The 25,689-nt window shown below is 45.4% G+C and overlaps 1 protein-coding gene across 3 annotated transcripts in view; it reads left to right on the top strand.

Annotated features, from left to right (window-relative positions):
- The window catches only part of PC (pyruvate carboxylase), a 102,149-nt gene that overhangs the window by 15,885 nt on the left and 60,575 nt on the right, over window positions 1-25,689 (top strand). The window lies entirely within an intron of this gene.

Below are 25,689 nucleotides of genomic sequence, written 5' to 3'. Positions count from 1 at the left end.
AGTCGGTTAAGCGTCCGACTTCAGCCAGGTCGCGATCTCGCGGTCCGGGAGTTCGAGCCCCGCGTCAGGCTCTGGGCTGATGGCTCAGAGCCTGGAGCCTGTTTCCGATTCTGTGTCTCCCTCTCTCTCTGCCCCTCTCCCGTTCATGCTCTGTCTCTCTCTGTCCCAAAAATAAATAAACGTTGGGAAAAAAAAAAAAAAAAAGAAAAAAGAAACCAGGCTGGAAAGCTGGCGGAAAAACCTAGCACTCGAAGATCTTGGTGGATTGGAGATTTATTTAACACCGGTGGTCAAAGATCTGACCGCCAAATGCCAAGTGGGGCAGGTAATTTATAGTTGTCAGCCTCCATATCTGTGGGGGTTTCCATGTGAGCAGCAAACAAAGAAAGAAGCACATGGAGGAGGGGTCTCTAAGCTAGAGACCAGAATTTGTTTTAGCCCCATCAGCCATCTTTGGTGTACTTTATATACTTCTCCAACATTTTTAGATGGATTACCTTATTTTCTTCTGGGCTTAAAAAGGCCCCTGTGACGATTAAGTCTTTGGTGCTTACCAGAAAATTCCAGGTCAATTGGTTTAAGATTCCACTCCTAGAGAAGTTGAAACTGAAAAATTAAGTCTAGGTTTGCTGTCCTGGGGGCAAGTGACTCCACTTTGAGCTTGTGCCTTTCTTTTCTTTTTCCTTTTCTTTAATGTGTATATTTATTTATTTATTTATTTATTTATTTATTTAAAAAAAATTTTTTTCACGTTTTATTTATTTTTGGGACAGAGAGAGACAGAGCATGAACGGGGGAGGGGCAGAGAGAGAGGGAGACACAGCATCGGAAACAGGCTTCAGGCTCTGAGCCATCAGCCCAGAGCCCGACGCGGGGCTCGAACTCACGGACCGCGAGATCGCGACCTGGCTGAAGTCGGACGCTTAACCGACTGCGCCACCCAGGCGCCCCTTATATTTTTTTATTTTGAGATAGAGATAGAATGCTAGTGGGGAAGGGGCAGAGAGGGGATGGGGAAAGAATCCTAAGCAAGCTCCACACTGTCAGCACAGAGTCCAATGTGGGGCTTGAACTCCTGAGTGGTGAGATCATGACTCGAGCCGAATTCACATGCTTAACCGGCTGAGCCACCTGGGTGCGCCTTTCTTTTCTTTCTTTTTAAAGTAAGTTCTAGGCCCAACATGGGGCTTGAACTCACAACCCCAAGATCAAGAGTCCCATGGTCTACCCACTAAGCCAGTAGCCAGGCGCCCCTGTGGGTTTCTTTTAAACAACATGTACATAATGGGAGTTCTAGCAGGAGAGGCTGAAGAGAAAGGAGCAGGATGAATATTTGAAGAAATAATGGCCAAAAACTTCCCAAATTGGATGAAAAGTAATTTGTGTACCCAAGAAGCTCAATGAACTCCAAATAGGAAAACTCAAAAGAGAGCCCCACCTAGGCATATCATAATCAAAGAATCTTGAAAGCAGCTAGTTAACTCATCACAAAAAAAGGGATCTTTGATAAGATTAAGAACTCATTTCTCCCTGAAAACCATGGAGGAAGTGGGATGAACATGAATGCCGAATGAGGCAAACCTTTAATGTATTTGACCTTTGACTCTGAGATAGCTCTGACTTTGTCTGTCTCAAGGACAGCCTGTCACTTTAGTCCCTAAATAACAATTAGTCAAGGTCTTTTCACACTTGACCTTCAGGAAGTCTTTTACTGAGTTTCCCTCCCCAAGTGTTTCTAGAAATACCTAAGGAGTGCTTGTATGTTTGACCAAGCCTAGAACCTACATAGTAGGCCCCCCAGAATATTCGTTGAATGAAATCTACCTGGGTTGCTTACTTCCTTGACCAGCTGTCTGTCCACTCTTTCTGCATGGCACCTTGTTCTCCTGTCTCAGGGCTATTGCTCCTCTGCTCGTACCATTTTGCCTTAAACATGCAGACTGACCAGTTTAATAACTTCTCGAAGTACAGCTTTTAAGAACTATTACCAGACATTTCACAGAATTTTATTGAATGCTTGGGGATAGCAGAATGGACTTAACAATACAGAAAAAAAAGAAAGTTTTGCCTCAAGAAAAATAGAATGGCTGCTATAATCTAATAGTAACAGCCTCTCTCCTGCCCAGTAGCCATCAAGGTTTCAAATTGGGGTCCAATCCCAACCAGCATGTTCTCAGACACCATGGAGCCACCTACTGACGTTCTGTTGTTTCTGTTGTTGGTAATCGTCCTTACGTGTGGATAGCACGTTATAGCTTCATCATTTCATGAGACAGTTCGTATTGGCACTGGTTAAGGTCATGGTTTCACAATTTATGGATGACAGAACAGAGGTTAGAGGGGTTCAGTGATCAACCAGCTCTTCCAGTTAAGAGGCAGAGGCAAGCTTTGAAAGTGGCACCTGAATTCTGGCTTCGAGTTCCTCCTGCTTTTCCACAGGGGATTAGAATGTGATGTGGCTGTGTCCCGGTGCGCATGGCTGAAGGGATCACCCTGAAACTCTCAGTCTTTCCTGTTTCATCTCTTCCATTTGCAGCTTCTGCCATCAGAGCCATTTGTTGTCACTTGGGCAAGGTCTCCTCTCTGTCGTGTTGCCCAAGGCTGAGGCGAGGGCCACTTCAGTGAGACCTTAGGATTTCCTCAGCCTTCCAGGCTTTTGACTGTTCTATTCCAGCTGGTTGCAGAGCAGCTCTTTGTATTTTTACTGACCTGAGCCATCTTTCCCTTCCCTTTTTTTAACTTCCCGTCGTCCTAAATGGCAGTTTGAATATTTGGCAGAATAAATTCCCCGTGACCTAATCCTGCATTTCACAATTGACTGAATGGTTGAAGAAGGGCAAAAGCTATTACCGTGCAATATTCCAAGAAATTGTTCCTTCCTCAGGCGTTGACTGTGTGTGTGTGCTCTTTCCTGGATGCTGTAGGGCTCCAGGAGGATCTGACGCAGCCCTTGCCCTTGGTGGTGCAGCTTGTGGTTGGGGAGAGAGGGCGTGCATGTGTCGGGGCAAAATACATGCCCGCTCAAGTAGTGCTTGTTAACGAGGAGCAGTTACGGCACTGCTCACTGAGGCTGATTCTGTGCCATGTGTGACGCTCACCACGAAAATGGATGCAGGCAGTTACCAGAGAAGTGGCTGAGAGCAGGGCTGGAGTCAGGAGTGGAGTTTGGGTTTAGCCCTTTACCAGCCCTGTCACTCTTGGCAGGTTCCTGAGCCCCTTCGAGCCTTGGTTTCCTCATCTGTAAAACAAGGACGATAAAACCCTTGTGGAGGGATTAAACAAAATCACTTATGTGAAGTGGCACCCATCAGCATGGTGGCCGTGTTGATGGTTGGTGGAGAACAGTTACAATGTGACCTTATTGCCTACATCCCAGTGACAAATACTTGAGACCGGCAGTCTGACTGTTCCTCCCAACCCTCTTAATGTTAATGCCTAAGGGGACAAAACCAACCTTAGCCTGACAATAGCTAGGCCTGCAGGATTCTTTGAGTCTTCTCGGAGCCCTTTGGAAACTTCCCCTTATCTTTACCTCCCCCAGCTCCCCAGTATGTAGTCAGTCACCCTTCACAGCTGCAGCGCAGCTCTTTCTGCCCCCTGCTCCCGTGCTTTAATAAAACCACCTTTTTGCACCAAAGACATCTCAAGAACTCTTTCTTGACTGTCGGCTCCGAACCCCAACACTTCAAACCACATCAACAAGGGAACACATTGCAGACAGTAGAGCACAGGAGCCCGAGGGCCTGTAAGCTGAGGGCACTGTGTCAGGTGGGTGGCTACTCAGGAAGGACTTCTTAGGAGAGCTGGCCCTGAAACAAGGGGCCATATTTGGGCTAGTGGAGAGGAGAGGACAGCATTCAAGTGGTGGCATATGGAGAAAGGTGATGATGAGAAAAGCCAGGTATTGGGAAGGATGATGCCCCAGCCTCGCTGGTAGGGGGAAGATGATGGCAACCCTGCCAGGGTGGAGATTTGTGTCTGCTGTGTTCACTGCTGAACCCACAGGACCCTGCGCTTAGGCAGTCCTGTTGAGACAATGGTTGCTGTCGGGGGGATTCGTTCTGTGAATGCCCAGCCGCCTGCTGGGATCTGAGACCGTGAGGAACCTCTGAGATGCCGGAGCCAGCGACCACCCACAGGTGAATGGGGTTTTGAAAAACTCTTCTGGAAGTAGTGGGCCAGTGGGCCAGCTGACCAGTCTGGGGAGAGGCGAGTCCCAGCGTGGGGAACAAGCTCTGAGAGGCAGTTGTTGCAGCTCGGACATCCTGATGCACATGCAGACTAGGGGCAGGAAGAGGCAAATAGGACGTGTCACAGAAGAAAGTTGCCGTGGGTGGGGTGGAAAGAGGACTTGGAGAGCTCCCATTTTCCACTCTGCCTCTGCCCTGAGATGCAGGGCTGGGATTTTCAAGCTCAAGAGACAAATTGGACAGGCACGGAAGCGGGGAATTGGAAGGGGATGCCCAACTCACAATTTCCTGAGAAAATTCAGTTTGCTTGAGACCAGAGCAGCTAGTCCTGAGAATGTACCTGGAGGAAACTGTCCAGAGGGAGATCAGGCAGAGTCCTAATTCCTGAGCTGCATCTCCCCAGCTGTTGCCTCTTCGGGCCTTCCCTTCTCCCCCGATCTTAGGGCAGGAGCCACCGACGGTGTCCGGTGTCCGGATGAGAGACCAGCATGTGGTCTGCGCGGTGAGCTTGCCAGAACCCCTTGCTGCTCCGTTAGGTGGGCTGGCAGGGCTCGTCGTGAGAGAAATGGCTTCCAGGTAGTTCGCGCTTTCCCTCTACGTCCAGGGCAGGACAGGTGGGAGCTGAAACTGCCTGCCAGTGCTGGCACTTACTCTACACAAAACAGTGCATCTGTAGAGGTGAAATTTGAGCGTTTTTGTTCTTTGCATTGTTGAGGTGCATGGTGTGGGAGGCATTTTGGAGGGGGAGGTCTTCCTAGCACACGGAGCGTATGCATTTGTAACTCTGGTTTCTTTCTTTCTTCCAACTCTAAGTAAAACCTTGGGTTACGAGTAACTTGTTCTGTGAGTGTTCCGCAAGACGAGCAGACGTTGCTAATAAATTATAACCTGATAAAAATGAGCCGTGTCTTACAATACGAGTAGTGTTGTGCTGAATGTCACATGATCACAACTTAGTGAATGGTTCTTGAAATTCGCTTTGATATACAAGTGCCTTGGATTACAAGCATGCTTCTGGAACAGATTCTGCTCCCAAACTAAGGTTTTACTGGTACTTGCATTTTCATGCTTCGTGTGCTGGGGCTTTGGAATGGCATTTGATGAGCAGAACAGACGTGGGGCACCTGCTGAGGAGAGGGAAAGTAAGTACATTGAGGCTGGTCATGAGTGAGGGGATGGTATACTTTACCTTCTAAGTGAAGATCTGAGTCTAGTCCTATAGCTGGCCTCTCTCGTTTTTAAACTCTGAGTCAGTTTCTACTCCCTCATAAGCTCACTTCTCCTACTGGAGACAACACAGCTTAAAGAGTTTTGTTTTTTTGTTTTGTTTTTTCTCCAGGAGGCAAATGAAGGGCCTATCCAGGGCAGAGGGCAAAGACAGCCAGCCATAGCAGATTTCTGGTCCCAGTCACTGCCTCTGAGATTTTTGTCCCAGATCAGCAAGCCAAACAAAGTAAGCCCGAGGGTCCAGTCACTGATGGGTTCCCATCCAAGGATCTTTGATGGTGTTTTTTTACCCACAACATTTTAGAGACTAAATGTGTGGTTATTTTTCCTAACACCAATTTTCTGACTCTGATACCACCTGGGCATCCTACAATTTAATTCAGTTCTGACACTAGCCACCTGGAGTTAGTGGCGACCCAGTGGGTTAAGGGCTCAGTCGTACAAGACTACCTCCAATTCAGATGCCAGTCACAAGTCCCACACGGCCACCTGTACTTCTGACCAACTGGCTGTAAATAGGGGGTTCCCATGACCACCTCCTTGGGTTTGATAATTTGCTCTAATGGCTCACAGAACTCAGGGAGTCACTTTATGTATGTTTACTGATTTGTTATAAAGGATACAAATGAACGTCCCGGTGAAGGGGTACTTTGGGTAAAGTCCAGAAGGATCCTGAGCACAGGAACTTGTGTCCCATTGGAGTTGGGGGGATGCCTCCCTCCCTGCACACAGATGGATTCACCAACCAATCAGCTCTCTGAACTCTGCTGTTTAGGGTGTTCATGGAGGTTCCGTTACGTAGACATGGTTGAACATTCGTGATTGACTCCCATCTCTAGCCTCCCCTTCCTGAGGCCCAGGGGTGGGGCTGAAAGTTCCAACCCTCTAATCTCACCATTGGTTACTCTGGCAACCAGCCTCCTCCTGAAAACTATCTGGGTGCCCAATGAGAGTTCTCATTAGCATAGACTGTGGTGTGGTTGAAAAGGGCTTATTGTGAATAACAAAAGACTCTCCTTGCACCCCTATCACTCAGGAAATGCCAAGGGTTTTAGAACCTTTGTTGCCAGAAACATAGAATAAAGACCAAATTCACATTTCTTATTAAATTACAATAACACAGGGTCTTTGTGGGATTCTGGGTTTGGATGGGGTGGCATCCCCTCACAGTGAAATCTTTGGGATGATGGAGTGCCTTCCACCCTGAAAACTGAGGTCTGGTGGAACAGCCACCAGTGAGGCCAAGGCCTTGGAAGCCCTACACATGGACCTAATGAGCCTTGTAACAAGAGACCAAGTGGTAAACCGAAGGATTAAGTTTAACTTAAAAAAGTATGTATTTCAGCTAAGTAATACTTGCCTCTGATCCAACATCTGTATATAAAAGCCTTGTTTTGTCCCTTTCCCTCGTAGCCCAGTTCCACTCCCTAGAAGCCACTTCTGGTTGAAGTATCTTGTCTGTCCTTTTAGAGATGATGTGTCCATTTAAAATATAAATCTATTTCTATTTGTTTTTCCTCGTATACTCTCTCTCTGCTCCGTGCCCTTTTTATGTATCGGTTTGCCTTTGAGATCCTCCCATGTCAGTACAGATGTCCCTGCTTCACTCTTTAACAACTGTGTAAATTCCATAGTAGTTTTTTTTTTTCTTTTTCTTTTTTTTGCTATATGTTTACTACAAAATATAGCACACAGAAGAGGAACTTTTTTTAAGTTTATTTATTTTGAGAATGTGTGCACGTGTGTGTGTGTGTGTGTGTGTGCGCTTGAGCAGGGAAGGGGCAGAGAGAATCCTAAGCAGACTGCACTGTCCGCGCAGAGCCTGATGTGGAGCTTGATCTCACAAACCCTGAGATCATGACCTGAGCAGAAATCGACAGTCATTCGCTTAACTGACTGAGCCACTCAGGCGCCCCCGCAGAAGAAGTATTTAAAACATATAGCCACACACATACATTAAAACAAAATAATGAACTTCTATGTTTCTGTCCCCTGGGTTAGGGAATGAAAAGGTTAGGACCACACATGTAAGCCTGACCCTCCCACCCCAGTTAAACAGCCGTACCCTCACAGCTATTCTTTTGTAATAATCATTCTCTTGATTTTTTTTTTTCAGTAGTTTTACCACCTATGACCAATCTCTGCATAATTTAGGCATAACTAAAGAATGTTTTTGAACATGATAGACATGGAGTCATACTGTAGACCCGTGTTTCACTTGGCATTGTGTTTGTAATTCATCCATGTGGATGCGCACAGCTCGCTTCGTTTTCACGTTTTTCACTGTTCTGTAACTACCTCCCCCCCCCCGCCCCCGCCCCATGAATGTGCTACAGTGTATTTATCCTCTCTACTGCCAACAAGCCTTTGGTCTACTTTCGTGTACTTTCGTGTTTTTGCTCTGAGGAACAATACTACTGGGAACATTCTTTGTGCATGGCTCCTGGTGTACATGAGCATGAGTTTCTTCAGGGAATAATCTAGGAGTGGAATTGCTAACACATCTGACCCTCCTAGGTTAGGGGAAACTTTTCCAATGTGGTTGTACTAATACACCCTTCTTCCCACTAGCAGTATAGAGCACTGAGAATTTTCTGATCACCCACGTAGTGGGAATTTGGACTACAAATCTGTGAGTGTTGTTTTATGATTACAGCTTTTGTGGGTGTTTTAGTTGTTTGTTTGTTTGTTTCTCCAACTACTCAGTGACAAGGATTAAGACATTGGGGTTTTGTTTTGTTTTTTTTTTTTGCAGGTAGCTGTTGTGGGTGAGGAGAGGTAGATCAGGTTCATTTCTGGTTCATTCTCATGCAAAGAGAGACAGACTCCCCACCTTGGGTGGGCTCTGAAGCTGTGCCCTTATGCTAGTGAGGCTCTGAAGGATCACCTGGTTCTGTAGATGGCCTCAGGGCAAAGACTTCAAGGTTTACTTGTCTCTGGAGGCGGGGGTTTCTTCCTCCATTTAGATTTTGGTCTGAGTGTTCTTTATTTTCTTGCTAACATGTTAATACTTTTAAGAAAATTTTGAAAAGGCAGAAGTTTTTCTTTTAATTTAAATACTTAAAAAATTAAAAAGTATACGTACATAAAGTATCTTATTCAGCATTTTTAGTCATCATCTGCAGGAGGCATGGATGGTGTTTTAAAAACACCCCAAAAATTCAACTGAGGAAATTCGAGGATTTAATTGGCTTTATTCAGGGATTCATGAGTTGGGCAGCATCTCATCTAGCAAATAGAAAGGAGCTGCAGGGCTATACAAAATGGGAGACTTTTGTTGGCAGAAGGCGCAGGGACAAAGATAGAAAAGATTACCCCATCTTTGGGAGTTCGGAAGGGGTCTATCAGGTAGATACCTCACTACTGCTGACCAAGAAAATTCTAGACTGATTGATTTAAAATTTTTTTAATGTTTATTTATTTATTTATTTATTTTGAGAGAGAGACCGAGTGTGAGTGGGGAAGAGGCAAAGAGAGAGGGAGACACAGAATCCAAAGCAGGCTCCAGGCTGTCAGCACAGAGCCGGATGCGGGGCTCGAACTCACAGCCCGTGAGATGATGACCTGAGCCGAAGTTGGGCGCTCATCCGACTGAGCCACCCAGGCGCCCCTGTTTAACTTTAAAGTAGTGCTTTTGAGGCAGGGCCCTTTCATCCCTAGGTTGTGGCTGTCATTCTCATGCGTTTTGGCTTTAACACTGAGAATAAGACCAGGAGCATCACAGTGATGTTGTGGAGGTTGTTTGGGCCACTCTTCCCAGAACTGTAGTACTTTGATGCTTGGGTTGGGCCTGGAAAGCTGACTCACTCATTTCAAACTCCTGGGCCATTAATTTGTCCTGGAAATTCCACTTTGTGAATTTGTAATGGAAAATAGAATCTCTGGGGTCCCCCCTCCTCATTTGAAAGACCCGTGGTTGACCTAAGTATGTCTTCGTGGGGGCTGGGTCCTCCGTAGCATTCACTCCACAGGTAAGGTTGCTTACAGAGCAGGAATAACACCCAGGCAATTGTTGATATGTGTTTTAAGGAAGTTTTAAAATGATATCCTAGTTCAGACTCTGGTCCCCCTTGTCTGTGGTTGCAGACGCCTGCTTTCACATAGTTCTTTTTTCGAAATATTTTGCCCTTTTGATTTCTGGAATTCTCCATAATTTTCACATTTTTTGCATTCCTGGGGAGACTGTATGAATATCCCATTTTCATTTTGCTACTGTCAGGTTGATCTTGGTAGGTGTAAATTTCAGGCTGGCCTAATTCTTGTTTTTGTTTTTTTAAAGCTTTTAATAATGTTATCTGGATACTGAAGAGGCTACTCAGTTTTCCCTTTTTTCTTATTGTGGTAAAATACACATAACATAAAATTTACCATCTTAACCATTTTTAAATGCAAAGTTCATTGGAATTAAGTGTATTCACGTTGTTGTGCAACCATCACCACCATTCAACCCCAGAGTTTTTCCTCATCTTGTAAAAATGAAACTCTGTTTCCCTTAACCGATAACTTCCGTTCTCCCCTCCATTTGTGCCCTGGAAACCACCATTATACTTTGTCTTTTCATATGCTTAGTGGCCATTCATGTACCTTTGAAGAAATGTCTCTTCAGGTCCTTTGCTCATTTTTGAATTGGGTTGTTTGTTTTGTTGTTGTTGAGTTTTAGGAGTCCTATATATCCTGGATATCAATCTTCTCTTGGATATATTGCTTGTAAATGTTTCCATTCTGTGGATTGCCTTTTTACTCTGGGAATAATGTCTTTCGATGCACAAAATTTAAAAATTTTCATGAGGTCTAGTTGGTCTGTTTTTTCTTTTGTTACCTGTGTTTTTGGCATTCTATCCAAGAAATCATTGCCAAGACCGGTGTCATGAAGCTTTTGTCCTGTGTTTCCTGCAGAGTTTTATGTCTTACGTTTAGGTCCTTGACCATTTTGAGTTAGTTTTTGCATATGATGTTAGATAAGGATCCAGCTTCATTTTTATGCATGAAAATATCCAGTTTTCCCAGTATCATTTGTTGAAAAGACTATCTTTCTCCATTGAATGGGCTTGGCATCCTCGTCAAAAACCCTTTGATCATATATGCAAGAGTTTAATTCTGGGCTCTCAGTTTTATTCCATTGGTCTATATGTCTGTCTTTATGCCAGTTCCAGACTATTTTGATTACTGTAACTTGGTAGTAGGTTTTAAAATCAGTAAGTGTGGCGGCGCCTGGGTGGCTCAGTTGGTGAAGCGTCTGACTCTTGGTTTCCGCTCAGGTCATGATCTCACGGTTCATGGGTTCAAGCCCCGCATTGGGCTCTGCTCTGAAGCATGGATCCTGCCTGGGATTCTCCCTCTCCCTCTCTCTCTCTGCCCCTCCTCTGCTCTCTCTGTCTCAAAATAAATAAACTTAAAAAAAATTAAAAAAAAAATTTTTTTTTTCAACGTTTTTATTTATTTTTGGGACAGAGAGAGACAGAGCATGAACGGGGGAGGGGCAGAGAGAGAGGGAGACACAGAATCGGAAACAGGCTCCAGGCTCTGAGCCATCAGCCCAGAGCCTGACGCGGGGCTCGAACTCACAGACCCGCAAGATCGTGACCTGGCTGAAGCCGGACGCTTAACCGACTGCGCCACCCAGGCGCCCCCAAAATTTTTTTTTTAAATCAGTAAGTGTGAGTCCTTCAGTTTTGTTCTTTTTCAAGATTGTTTTGTCTATTTGGGATCCCTTGAGATTCCATATGAGTTTTAGGATGGATTTTCTATTTCTGCCAAAAAAAAAAAAAAATGCCATTAGGCTTTTGATAGGGATTGCATTGAATCTGTAGAACACTTTGGGTAGTGTTGACATTTAACAAAGTTAAGTCTTCCAATCCATGACCATGGGGTGTTCCCATTTATTTATTTTTTATTTAGTTTTGTAGTTTTTATGGAACAAAGTTTCCACCTCCTTGGTTAAGTTAATTACTAACTATCTGTTCTTTTTGAGGCTATTATAATGAAATTGTTTTTGTAATTTTCAGATTGTTTATGGTTCATGTATTGAAATGCTACTGACTTTTGTATGTTGCTGTTGTATCCTGCTAATTTACTCGTTCTTATAATGTGTGTGTTTGTGTGTGTGTGTGTGGGGGGGGTATCTTTTGGGTTTTCTACATATAAGATCACATCATCTGCAAACAAATAATTTGACTTCTTTCCAGATTGGATGCCTTTAACTTCTTTTTATTGCATAATTATGTTTGCTGTGAATTTTTCATGTATAGCTTTTATTCTGTGGAGATAGTTTCTTTCTATTGCTTTTTTTTTTTAGTTTATTTATTTATTTTGAGAGAGAGAGAGAGTGAGGGGGGAAGGGCAGATAGGGAGAGAAAGAACCTCAAGCAGGCTCTACACTGTCAGCACAGAGTGATGTGGGGCTCAAACTCATGAACCATGAGATCATGACCTGAGCTTAACCAACTGAGCCACCCAGGAACCCCTCTTGTTTTTTTTTTTTTTTTTTTTTTTAGTATTTATTAATTTTTTTTCTCAGACAGAGCACAAATGGGGGAGGGACATAAAGGGGGAGACACAGAATCTGAAATAGGCTCCAGGCTCTGAGCTGTCCACACAGAGCCCGATGTGGGGCTTGAACTTGAGAATGGCAAGATCATGGCTTGAGCCAAAGTCAGATGCTTAACTGACTAAGCCACCCAGGCGCCCCTCTTGTTTTTGTTTTTTTTTTTTAATTTTTTTTCCACATTTTATTTATTTTTGAGAGAGAGAGACAGAGCACAAATGGGGGAGGGGCAGAGAGAGAAGGAGACACAGAATCTGAAGCAGGCTCCAGGCTCTGAGCTGTCAGCACAGAGCCTGATGCGAGGCTCGAACCCACAAACCATGACATCATGACCTGAGCTGAAGTCAGTTGCTTAACCGAGCCATCCAGGCACCCCCCGCCTCTTGTTTTTTTAACGTAAGCATTTATGGCTGTAAATCTTCCCCTTAGCCCTGCCTTCACTACATTTCAGAAGTTTTGGTATGTTTTGTTTTCATTTTCATTAGTGTAGTTTCTTATTTCCCTTGTAATTTATTCTTTGATCCATTGGCTGTTTAAAAATGTGTTTTTAGGGGCACCTGGGTGTCTCTCTCGGTTAGGTGTCTGACTCTTGATCTCGTCTCAGGTCATGATCTTATGGTTCCTGAGATTGAGCCCCATGTTGGGCTCAGTGCTGACAGTGCAGAGTCTGCTTTGGGTTCTCTCTGTCTCTGTCTCTGTCTCTGTCTCTCCCTCTCCCTCCCTCCCTGCCTCTTCCCTACTTGCACATGCTTTCTCTCTCTCTCTCTCAAAATAAATAAAGTTAAAAAAAATGTGTTGTTCAATTTCCACAAATTGGTGAATGTTCCAGTTTTCCTTTTGCTCTTTTTTTTTTTAATTTTTTTTTCAACGTTTTTTATTTATTTTTGGGACAGAGAGAGACACAGCATGAACGGGGGAGGGGCAGAGAGAGAGGGAGACACAGAATCGGAAACAGGCTCCAGGCTCCGAGCCATCAGCCCAGAGCCCGACGCGGGGCTCGAACTCACGGACCGCGAGATCGTGACCTGGCTGAAGTCGGACACTTAACCAACTGCGCCACCCAGGCGCCCCATCCTTTTGCTCTTGATTTGTAATCTGATCCAGTTGTGGTTGGAGAAGATATGTGTATGATAGCTATCTTTTTAAATCCACCGAGATTTAATTTGTGGTCTAATGTATGACCTATCTGGGAAAATGTCCCATGTGCATTTGAGAAGATTGTGTATTCTGTTGTTGGGTAGAGTGTCCTGTATATATCTGTTAGGCCTAGTTGGTTTGTTGTGTTATATAAGTCCACTTCTGTCTGGTTGTTCTAGTATTCTGAGTGGGGTACTGAAGTCTCCAACGATACTATTTATCTCTCTCTTCAGTTTTGTCAGTTGATGAACTGTCGTCAGGTGTGTAAATGTTTTTAATTGTTATATTTTCTTGCTGTTTGAACCTTTTATTAATATATCTTTCTCTTGTAGTTTTTTTTTTTATTTGAAGTCTATCTTGTCTGATATTAGCATGGCCACCCTACTCTTTTTTGGTTACTCTTTGCAAAGAATATCTTTCTCTATCCTGTCACTTTCAACCAGTTTGTGTCTTTGGATCTCAGGTGAGTTTCTTGTAGACAGCATATTGTTGGATTATGTTTTATTCATTATGCCAATATCTGTCTTTTGATTGGAGAGTTTAATCATTTACATTTGAAGAAATTACTGATAAGGAGGGACTGCTGTCATTGTATTATTTGTTTTCTATATGCCCTATAGTGTTTTGTCCTTTCTTTACTGCATTATTCTTTTCTTTTGTGTTCAGTTTAATTTTTGTAGTGAAGTGTTTAAGTCCTTTCTCTTTTCCTTTTGTATGTATTCTAAGCTATTTTCTCTGTAGTTACTATGGGGATTAAATTTAACATCCTAAAGTTGTAACACTCTAATTTTAATTTATACTAGTTTAGCTTAAATAATATAAAAAAAAAGTGCCTTTATAGCTCTGTCCTCACCCCTTTCAGTTGTTGATGTCACAAGGTTACATCTTTATATTGTGTGCCCCAAAACATAAACTAATAATTCTTTTAAACAGGCTCCTAAATTATGTAGAAAACAAGATTTGAAGCTACAAACTAAATTACGTTAATACTAGTGTCTACACTAATAATTGTTTTTTTCCTTCAAATGTATTACTCTCTTAAATGATGTAAAAAAACAAAAAGTACAGTTATAAACCATTGTTGCAATAATACTAGTTTTATAATTGCCAATGTAATTACCTTTATTGAGATCTTTATTTCGGCATGTGGCTTTTTGAATTTGCTTCTAGTATCTGTTTATATTATCCTGCACGATTCCCTTGAGCTTATCTTGCAGAGCAGGTTTAGTGGTCAGACCCTCCCTCTGCTTTTGTTTACCTGGGAATATGTTTGTTTTTTTTTTAATTTTTAAAATGTTTATTTTTTATTTTTTATTTTTAAAAAATGTTTATTCATTTTTGAGAAAAAAAAAAGAGACAGAGTGTGAGGAGGGAAGGAGCAGAGAGAAAATGAGAGACCCAGAATCTGAAGCAGGCTTCAGGCTCTGAGCTGTCAGCACAGAGCTGGACGCGGGGCTTGAACTCACGAACCATGAGATCATGACCTGAGCCTAAGTTGGACGCTTAACTGATTGAGCCACCCAGGTGCCCCAAATGTGTATTTGTTTTTGAGAGAGAGAGCACGAACAGGGGGTGGGAGCATAGAGAGAGGGAGACAGAATCCAAAGCAGGCTCCATGCTGTCAGTGTAAAGCCCGATGTGGGGCTTGAACCCACGAATCATGAGATCATGACCTGAGCTGAAGTTGGACACTCGACTGACTGAGCTGCCCAGGTGCTCCTGGAATTATTATTTTTTTAAATGTTTATTTTTGAGAGGAGTGGGGAGAGGCAAAGAGAAGGGGAGAGAGAGGATCTAAAGCAGGCTCCACCCTGACAGCAGAGAGCCTGATGCAGGGCTTGAAATCACGAACAATGAGATCATGGCCTGAGCCAAAGTTGGACACTTAACTGACTGAGCCACCCAGGCGCCCCTACCTGGGACTATCTTAATTCATCCCTCACTTCTGAAAGATGGTTTTGCCACATACAGGATTTGTAGTTGATAGGTTTTTTCTTTTAGCATTTTGAATATATTACTCCACTGCCTTTTGGCCTCCAATGTCTCTGATAATTAATCTGCTAAATACCTTATTGAAGATCCCTTGTATGTGACAATTTGCTGCTCTCTTGCTGTTTTCAAGATTGTCTTTGTTTTTGTCTTTTGGAAGCTTGATTATAATGTGTCTTGCTGTGGGTCTCTTTGACTTCATCTTGGGATTCGTTGAGGTTTTTATGTTTGTATTCATGTTTTTCATCAAATTTGGGATGTTTTCAGCCATTAGTTCCTCAAATATTCTCTTCTTTTCCTTCTGGGCTCCTACAGTGTGTATGCTGGTGTGCTCACTGGTGTCCTACTGGTGCCTTAGGCTCTCTTTGCTTTCCTTCAGTCTTTTTCCTTTCTGTTCCTCACACTTGATAATTCCCATTGTCCTGTCTGCAAGTTCACATATTCTTTCTTCTGCCTGCTCAAATCTGCCTTTGAATTGTTGCTGTGAAATTTTCATTTCAATTATTTTACTTTTCAGCTTTAGAGTTTCTTTTTGGTTTCTTTTTAGTTTTTTTCTATATCTTTATTGATATTTTCCACACAATTTTCTTGACTTTTTTTTTTTTCACATTTTCCTGTAGTTCTTTGAGAATCTTTAAGACAAGTTGTTTTAAAGTCTTTGTCAAGTATATCAGCTATTAGGTCTTTTTTCAGGGGCAGTTTCTATTTTTTCCTTTGAATGGGCCATACTTTTCAGTTTCTTTGTATGCTTAGTGATTTTGTTGTTGTTGAGCACTGGGCATTTTATTCTAATAGTGTGGTACTCTGGAAATCAGACTCTTCCCTTTCCCCAGGGAAAAGTCTGTTTTTAATTATTATCTTCCTAAATTACTGTAGGCTGCCATCAGCCTGGGGTGTATATGTAAGGTCTTTCAAGTGTTTTCTGTTTTCCTAGCATGCATGGTCACTTTCCAATTCTGTGTGAGCCATTGTTTCTGAATGTACTAGTCTTTAACATCTGGCTTCCCAAAGGGAGAAAAGTAAACCATAAAGGGGAGAAAAGAGGGTACATGCCCTTTAAATCCCCCGCAGTCACTTCCATGGGAGGGGTAGGGGGCTTATGACACTGGAGGGAAGTGCAGTAACCGTGACTACGCACTTCTTTGTCTGCACCTCTGTGATCAGAAACAGTAGCCAGTAATCAGAACACAGATCTTTATTTGGAGGTCAGGGTCCTCTTTGCCCACCCCTGCCCCAGCATGTTGTGTGTCCTCTGCTCCAGGAACATGTACACAGCTGCCTGCCTTGTGGCTAGGGTTTGGGAATGCATAGAGGCTACTGTGCTAAGAGGTGAAATTGACAGAAATGAACTGCAATCTGCCCCTTAAGACTTTCCATGGAAATTGAAGACTCCAGACTTCAACAGACTCCAGAGTTCCAAAATAGTAACATCAAAAGATTCTGCCAGTGTAGTTGTTGTCTAGGAGGGAAGTCAGATTCCTGGTACTTCGTATTCTGTCATCTTCCCAGCATTCTCCTACTTATTATTGGCATACATACAGATAGATGATCATCTTTTTGTAGTACCTTACCATCTCCAGTGTACTTTCATATGTGACTTCATTCAATGCCTACTTTGCCTACACATTTTAGAGGACAGACCTCTTTGGTGGTTCTGTTCCTGCTCCCAGGTGGTCTTTGCCCTCTTTAGTCCCTTTGGTATTTGCCTGTCATGCTGTGCTCATCACACACCACTAGTCTGTTCTCTGGGCCAATTTAGACGTAAAGTCTTCTATTTTTGTTGTCTCAGACTTCCTTTCCTATTCCTTCATGTAAGTTTCTCCTATTCTTTACATATTTTCTCTTCTTTCTCTTAGGCCTGATTCTACTAATATTGCTTGTTTCCCATGTTCTGGTTTCCTGCCTTCATCACCACTCTATCACCTTAAGTAGGTTTGACACCATCCAGCCCTTCCTAGTGGGGAGAGTAGAACTCAAAGTTACCACCCCAAGTGCTGTTCTTTATTGTGTGGACAAATGAACCTTTACCGAAAGCATGTTGTGTGCTGGGGGTTGAGTAAGTGCTTCCCACTCGGCGTCCCGTGGTCTCATTTAGCCTCACAGCAGCGTGTTTTACTACAGGATTCTAAAGGTCAGCTTGTAGAGTTTTCCATTGATTATCTATAATCTTCCTTCTATTAGTCTGTGAGGACGGGAAGGAATACATTCAGTCAGGTGGTTTTCTGTCCATGCAGCTAAGTGCTTCATGTATATTGACTGTCAATGATTTTCAAATTTCTGCAGCTTTCTTCTGCCATCTATCACATTTCTGGGCTGCTGTTATCTTCCATGGAAACAGAGAGGAGTCCAGCCGTGTGACTGGGAGTCGAGCTCTGGAGTCAGACTATTGGATTCAATAGTCTGATTAATTAAAGCATAACTAGGGAGGCCAGCCTGGACGGTTAAAAATTATATATTTAAAGTGTCATATATGCATGAATGTTCATAGCAGCATTATTCATAATAGCCAAAAAGTAGAAACAACCCAAACGCTTATCCACCAATGAGTGAATAAACAAAATATGTTATATCCATGCAATGGGATGGTACTCAGTCATAAAAAGGAATGATACATGCCACAGCATGGATGAACCTTGAAAACATTATACTACATGAAAGAAGCTAGTACAAAAGCCTATACAGTATATGAAATTTATATGAAATGTCCAAATTCATAGAGGCAGAAAGTAGATTGGTAGTTGCTAGGTACTGGGGGACAAGGGATTGGGGAGTGACTGTTAACAGTACTGTGTTCCGTTTTGGGATGATGAAAACGTTCTGGAATTAGATAGTGGTGATGGCTGCACAACATTGTGAAGTACTGAAATCCACTGAATTGTATGCTTTATTTAAAAAAATTTTTTTAATGTTTATTTTCAAGAGAGAGACAGCGTGAGTGGGGGAGGGGCAGACAGAGGGAGAGAGAGACACACACAGACACAGAATCAGAAGCAGCCTCCAGGCTCTGAGCTCTCAGCGCAGAGCCTGACGTGGGTGGGGATCGAACTCCCGAACTGTGAGATCATGACCCCAGCCGAAGTTGGATGCTTAACTGACTGAGCTGCCCAGGTGCTCCTGAATTGTGTGCTTTAAAATGGTGGGAGAAAAACTAAAAATTTAAAGTTGCCACCTGAAAGCTTAATCATATCACATTAGACTTCTCTTTGTCAGTGCACCTGTATGTTGTATGTACATTATTAGGCCCATGTGCCAAACAGTTCTCTTTGGTCACGTACCTACTCTGGGGTCCTGTCAACTTACCATGACTTGATAGTTTTTAAAAAAATTCTACTTCCTACACTATGCCAGGCACTTAAGAAGTACAGTACACTATAAATATTTATTGAATTACCTATGCTTGCTATTCCCATTTCATTAGTGTGGACAATTGCAGGTTAGCTATAATTACCTTTTGCTCAAGATTGTTTCAAAAAAGATAATGCCCCTTAAATTATGTGTCTTTCAGTAAGAGTTCTACATTTTATATTTATAAGCTGTGTATATATTTTTTCCAGGTAGAAAATAGTGTGTTTGCCTTTTCTGATCACAAAGGTAATATTTGCTAATTATAAGCAAGATTCAGATAATGGTCTTGCCTAGACTGTGGCCTTTAGCTTTCAGAAGCCTCCAGACAATTCTGAATATGAAAACAAGCTTCTTTCTGCCCTGTCCTTCTTTTTATTATCGTCTCTGCATTCTTGAGTTAGTTTGGCCTTCATCACTTCTTTCCAAATAGCTTCTCAGACACCTTCTCTGACACAGAGAACACGAGGATGCTATTGTCCTCTTGTCCGAAGATCATGTCTGTCTTGTTTGCAAATAAGAAGAAAGAATATATGGTGTTTGCCATTTGTTCTGCCAAGTTAACGCCCCCTTAATTCCTAACTTTTTTCTTTCTCTCCCTTGCTTTTTTTTTTTTTTTTGCCTCGTGCTTTTCTGAATCCCGAAGCTGTGTGTTTTTCTGCGACCCATTTAAAGCCTTCATCCATGACATAGCTCCTTTGTGGAAAAGAAGCAGTAGACTTCCAAGACTTCTTCCTTTCTCTTTGTGTGTGGCAGAGATGTTCACTAGCCCGCCTTCTTGCCACAGTGGTATGTGGTCCCCTTTTCTCTGCTGCACTTACAGCTCAGCAACCTCGATCGAGGTGAGACGTGGCAGCAGTGACAGGCTGTTGTCTACTTAGCAGCTGATGTTATTGACCCACCTGTACCTTGCTTTTCTGTTGGGAGTTATTTTTTTATGTTTATTTATATATTTATTTAGAGAGCGAGAGAGAGCGCAAGTCGGGGAGGGCAGAGAGAGAAAGGGAGAGAGAAATCCCAAGCAGGCTCCATGCTGTCAGCACAGAGCGCACCAGGGAGCTCAGTCCCATGAACTGTGGGATCATGACCTGAGTCGAAACGAGGAGTCGGACGCTTAACTGACCGAACCACCCAGGTGGCCCTGGGAGTTATTTTCCAGCAGTGAGGATGCCCACATACTCCTTGTGTCCTTGTTTGAAACCCCTGTTTTGGCTAACAGCAAACTTGGACAGGACAGTTCATCAGGGTGAGGTAGAGCCTAGGACCTAGGCCAAAACTAACAGGCCTTCTCAGGGATGGAGAGGCCAGTGGCCCTCGGCTTCCTGTGGATGGCAAAGAACTCATACCCACGTCACCCGCAGCCATGTAGGGATGTGGACCAGAGACAGGAAAGAAGGGTAGAGCACAGGATGAGCAGGCACTTCTCTCTGGAGGTGTAGATGCACGTCCGCCAGGGCTGGGGGCTATTGCTTTGCCTGATTGACACTGAAGACTGAAAGCGTGTTTTCATCTTAAGTTGGGGCAGGTGCTCATTGAATGAAAAGTACATCTATCTATAGCTGCCTCTTCATCCTTCTTGTCATCGTTCTGTTTATTTAGATTTCAAGTGCCTCCCCACTCTGATTAAATTAGGACTGCCGGGAACCCCCTTCCTTCTTCAGAAAGTCTATTCTGGGATTGTAGATTCTGGGTGGGCTTGATGCAGACAAAGGGACGCATAGCCTCATTCACAAGCACAGGGGAATTGTAATGAGGAAGATGGTGGGTCTCCTTTTTCCTGTTTAACTGAGCCGGGGGTTAGGGAAGGAACCCCTTTGTAAATGATGTATAGGGGTTGGCAGCTTTCTCTTTGTAGAGCCTTGTCAGCCTGTAATTCTCAGGGGGTCTTCCAAAGTGTGGGGAAATGAGAGCAGAATTCTTGGGTGGTTTTGTACCTGCTGGTTGATTTTTTTTTTTTTTCCCCCTTTGTGGAGAACTAAATTTATATAAAAGAAATCAGCAGTGAAATAATAACGGCTGCTACGTTTGTTCGGCTCTGCTGTGGTCTCTTCTGGAGGTCGAAGGTATTACCTTGAGGAAACTGAGGCTCCTGGGGGCGATCGCCTTGCCCCAAGTTGTGCAGTGATGGAGTAGCAAAACTCAGCTTCAGACTGGTCTCTCTGGCCCGACACCCAGGCCACACGCCGGCCCCGTTGCTCTGCCACTGCTGACAGAGCACGACACGGCCAGCCCTCCTCCAGAAGGCCACATGCTTGCTCCTTTCTCTCAATGGCCCAGGGTTTCCTGTTTGTCATGTCTGTGCTGATGTCCTTTGCGAAGCCTTCACTTGGTTTTATTTTCCCTTCCCTGCCAGCATCTGACATGATGCCCAGGGTGTAGAAGCAGGGTTCTTTGCTCAGAACATCTTGGTCCTTCTCTGGTTTACAAAATTATCCTTGGTCTCTGTTTTCTTTTTGCTTTTATTTCATCTCTAGAATGCTGCTGCTTTAAGGCTAAAGTGAAGATAAAGATAATCCTGCCCAAGGGTTTGAAGAGATGTAAAGGAGGAGTTTTTTTAGCAAACAGTTGAGTTTTTAGCAAGGTTGTTGCCACACTCCTCGATGCGCTAGTGAGAGTGGGTTGTCTTCCTCGTGACACAGCGGAGGCGAGGGTATAAGTAGATGCAGTCAGGGGGCAGTCGAGCCACCGACCCGCTAAGGCATCTTGTCCTTGGCCACGTTGCCTCCGTCCTATTTCTCTGCAGTGAACAAATGTGAGTCCAGGCCCAGTGCCATTTCCCGAGGTGGTCAGAGTTCTCCCGTAGGAGGAAGAGAGCCACTGGTGAGGCTGCCTGGAGGAGGGTATGGTGATGACATAGTGGTGGCTTCCAGAGCCTGGAGCTGACAGGAAACTGTGGCCAAGAGTTGGCCCTTGGTCCTTTGTGAAGCTGCAACAGGTCCCTGGAGGACAGTCCGTGCGCCTCGCCTGCTTTTAGGTCCATGCCATTTCTCCTGTTCCCCCGTATTTCTCCCAGCCCCGTATTCTGAGATCTGGGGCTGATGGCCCCGTTGGATGGACAGCCTGGCACCTTTGTTTAGGGTATCTGCTGTGCAGGCTGAGGTTTGTCTTGTTGGCATGTGGAGTCTGAGAACACATCTCCCTTGCTTTGCCCCTCCTCCCTTCCCCTTCCCTCTGTACCCCAGCTAGTGGCGTGGTGTATTCTGGGCCCGTGGTAAAGTGAGCCTCGTTGTTCCAGATTACTTACATACGTACTTTGTCTTTGTCTCTGCTAGTCTGATTACTGCGGATCGAACTAGTCTTGTTCTGAATCCATTCATCTGTATATTCACTCAGCGAGTGTCTTGTGCCAGACTTTGTGGAAACCTGCATTCTCAAACCAGTATCACTTGCAGAAGTTTGGGTCACTGATGTGCCTTTGACCTGATGCCTGTTTTATAAACTCCTGTTCCTCCCGAGTAATACAGTATCTTTTCCCCAAAGAGTTGAGGCCTAGATTTTGATTCTGACCTCATTCAAAGGGGGAGCCTGGGCCAGGCCCCTCACTGCCAGGCCTCATTTTTTCCCTCGGCATTGGGAGTTAGAGCCCCCTCCCCCTCCTTGCTGTCTGTTTGCTATTCCTAGCACACAGATCCTCAGGACTGGCCCATTCACTGCCTCTGGCCTGGAGCCTGTTCCACTGTTGTCACTACCTCCCCCCTCCCCAAGCATTGGCTTCTGTTCCTTTGCAGCTTGTCAAGCTCCTGGAGGTCTCAGGGGAGCCTCTGATAGCACACAGGAAGCCCCTCCCCCAAGTTCCTCAAAGATGCCCTTTAAGGGTATGAGTGAAGGGGGAATTTGAAAATAGAAAATATTGTCTTCATTCATTTTACCCCTTGAGACTAACCTGGTGGCTTGAGATGGCCCATTGGGGTCCATGGTGCCGGGATTGTCTGAGTCTTCTCCAGGGCCTCTCCTGAAACCCTCTGGTTTATGTGGGCGCTGGGGGCCTGCAGGCTTGTGGGGCTTGGTCTGTCTCCTCTCTGAGCTGCCACATTAGAGGCCCTTTTGGATAGAGGAGTCTGCAGGGAGAAGACGGGGAGTGCTGCGGGCTTCCACTTGACTGGGGCTCTGCTTTGAGGCTAGGGCGAGCCGAACATCTGGAAGCTTCAGGGGTGGAGAAGCCTTTTATTCATTCTATTTATTTATTCCTTTGCCTCTCATCTTCCCACCCATCTTCTTTTCTCACCCACACCGCCAAAAGAGACTGTCAGAAGTAGAAATGTTAACAGCGGCATAGGCATAGACTCCAGTAGACGTGAGGCCTGGTGGTTTGTTTATGCCTCCCTTCTGCAGGAGCTGCGGGTGGAGACAAGAATTCTAATTGCCTTTGTGTGAATTCTCCTTTAATGCAAAATTATGTAGGAGGAGGAAAGAGGATTTCATTTGTTGTTTTCCTTACCTGCTGGAGAGCTCACAGGCTGCTGCCAGGGAAGGAGTTGGCATTTGGTGTCAAGATTTTGCAGTGGATGGTGGGTGTTCCATAGGGGTAAGAACACGTGTAACTTAGGGGAGAGTGGACAGGATTCCAGTTTCTCCCCTCCCTGTAGCTGGAGGCCCTCCTGGAACTTCCAAAGGCCCTCCCCACAGCTGGCTGTTAGTTGTGAGCACTGCTGTCCCTGATGGCTGAGGCGCTGCTTGCCCTGGGTCTCCCAAATGCAGGCCAAAAAATAATCTCTGCCTTGTTACACAAGAATGCCAATAGTTTTCCAGACCCTTTCCCCTTATTGGTAACTTTCTTACATCCATCCAAGCAGTTGACGCACATTTATTTAGGTGTTAGATTAATTAATCTGAAGCTTCGGCCTAGCTGAGGCAAAACACACACACCAGACAAAACCTGAGAGCAGGGAAGAAACAGCAGACACACCGACTGCTATTAAGGATAATCAGCCCTCCGGGCCTACTTCCAGTTTTCCTAGGAGCTTACTTCTGGAATTTCAGACTTGACCTCTTTTCTCAGGTTATCAATTCTCCATTCCCTTCTGACCCCAAGTAGGTGAGGCCCATCTCTGGAAACCTGTACCCGTTTGCATAGATCCTCAAGCACAGAACTCTCACATAAGATCCCGAGGGAATTTAGGGATTTCATTTTGCAGATGGTCACAAAGAACGAGGCCTGGGGTCCAGATGTTCTGGATCCACGCAATCCCCTGGACATTCTGCAGTATTGTGTCTCCCCCTTAGTGGCTTATCACTGCCACAGACATTTACCCTGTGCCTGTTGGTTTCCTGCTCTGCTAGGTCTGGGCTGCCAGGGGGAACAAGCCGTGGTCCCAGGCCTGGCAGTTGGCTGAGCTGCGTGCTGCCTCTAGCCAGCCGTGTCACTCGGGAGGTTAGGCTCTATTTCACCTTGTTAGGAGCACAGACCACACGCGTAAAACTGCTCGGCAACAAGCAGAGCAGGCTATCCGCAGCCATGAGCCTGGCTTGCCCACGGCTGAGTGGAGACAGTGGGCGGGGCTGAATGGCGAATCACCACTGGAGCCCTTGGTCTCCGTGGTCACTGGGCGCGGAGTGGTCTGCAGCTGGCCTTCACCCCCAGGGGCCACTGTGTAGCTGAGAGAGACTTGCGTGGCCCCAGACTGATTACTTGTGTTCCGGGCCCCATGTTCCCTGCTGGACACGGCAGGGAACCACAAAGATGAGCCCTGGTGGCCTGGTAGCAGGGAGGACAGGCAGAAGGCCTGTTACTGTTTAATTATAGCCGTGAAAAGTGCTGTGAGGGAGAGCGTGGTGGGGAAGGAGAGCGCCTTGGCAGGGCGGGCCGGGCAGTTATCTGCCTCCACAGTAGGCGGCTGCTGGGTGTGGATCTTGGCAGAACACAGGGAACCTGAGGCAGGTTTTGGCCACTCCAGCTTTCCACCTAGCTGTGAACGGGAGTGGCACCCTCCTTCCCCCCAGCTCCTCCCCCTCCTTGGCAGAGTCGGGCTCCTGGTGAGCGCCTTCTAGCTGGCCCACCCTAGGACCTCTGGTGGCACAGAGATGGGGGCAGAAATGCCCCCAGGGGCAGGGTCTGTTCGTGTCACTAAGTTGAGTTCAATGTTCTCTTGCCTGGCAGCGGATCGTCAGTTTATGGGTTATCTGGGCTTGTTCTTTTCTCATATTTGTCAACCATTTACTTGGGACCAGGCTGAGTCCTTCCCTCCAAGAACTCCCAGTAAAGTCTCCTTGGGGCCTTGCTTCGTGGTGTCTTACCTGTTTCCTGCGCCGAGACCAGGCAGGGATGAGTGTAGGTGGAGGAGACGGAGCCGTGTTCGGGTCACCCAGGGGCTTGGTGATCAGGAAACAAGAAGCTCCGGGCTGTGAGTTCCTAGATTTCTCTTTTTTTTGAAGGCAGCCCTTTAACCCTTCAAGCCCATGACTGTGACTGTGTCTGAGGGCCAGTGCCACCCTTAGGCCAGGCACACCTCAGGGGTCCCGCCCTTGGGAGTACCTCCCCCTGAATCTTCTGTGTCCCACCCCCGGTGCCTTTCTGGCTCGGCATTCCCGGAAAAGGAGTGGGACCCACATCGCCCCCTTGGGGTCTCTCTGCCCTCTGCCCTGTGCGGGGACAACCAGATGTCCTAAGAGGTTGTCCCAAGGTCCCACGTCTGGGCCCAGTTCCAGAAGGGCAGCTCCCACTGGTGGCCACAGTATTTCTTTTGTAGGATCACGTGAGATTGCGCAGCCACGATGGTGCTGATAACGCAAAGTGTGAGTGACTCAGGTTTTTTTTTGTGGAGGAGGAGATACCCCCCAAATATTTGCCTGGGGCCCACACATCCTAGGTGTGGTCCTGCCCAAGGGCTAGTCATTGGGCCCAGCCAGCTCTGCTTTGCAGCTCTTGGCCTAGACCACAGAAGAGGATAAGGGCCTATTGTTTGTCCCCAGGGCCTGAATGGCACTTTGTTTTCCGAGTTGGAACTCCCCAGGCCCATGGCTTTTCTGCTGCTGCTGTTGCAGCAGTCACGTCTAGGATGAGAAATCCGATCCCACTCTCACTTCATGTTCTACTGAATATCGTGGAAGGTTGGGGCTGTGAGCCTGGGGGTCTGTGTTCGTCTCTGTGGGTGGGAGTAAGAACCGAGATGCTGAGAGAAGGGGCCTTCCCTACCAGGAGACCCTGGCTGTGGCAGCAGGGAAGGCCGGGAGACCTGTGTGTTCACATTGAACTGAGGAGCTAGTTGGCAGGAATCTAGGCCTGCTCTGAATTCGCAGGAAGGGAATGTGGTGGGAACGCCG

This window comes from Herpailurus yagouaroundi, unplaced genomic scaffold (genome assembly GCF_014898765.1).
Source record: "Herpailurus yagouaroundi ecotype Mexico unplaced genomic scaffold, PumYag 569, whole genome shotgun sequence".
Lineage (NCBI taxonomy): Eukaryota > Metazoa > Chordata > Mammalia > Carnivora > Felidae > Herpailurus > Herpailurus yagouaroundi.
Note: the sequence above shows the minus strand (reverse complement) of the source record. Positions and strands in the feature narration are given on the sequence as shown.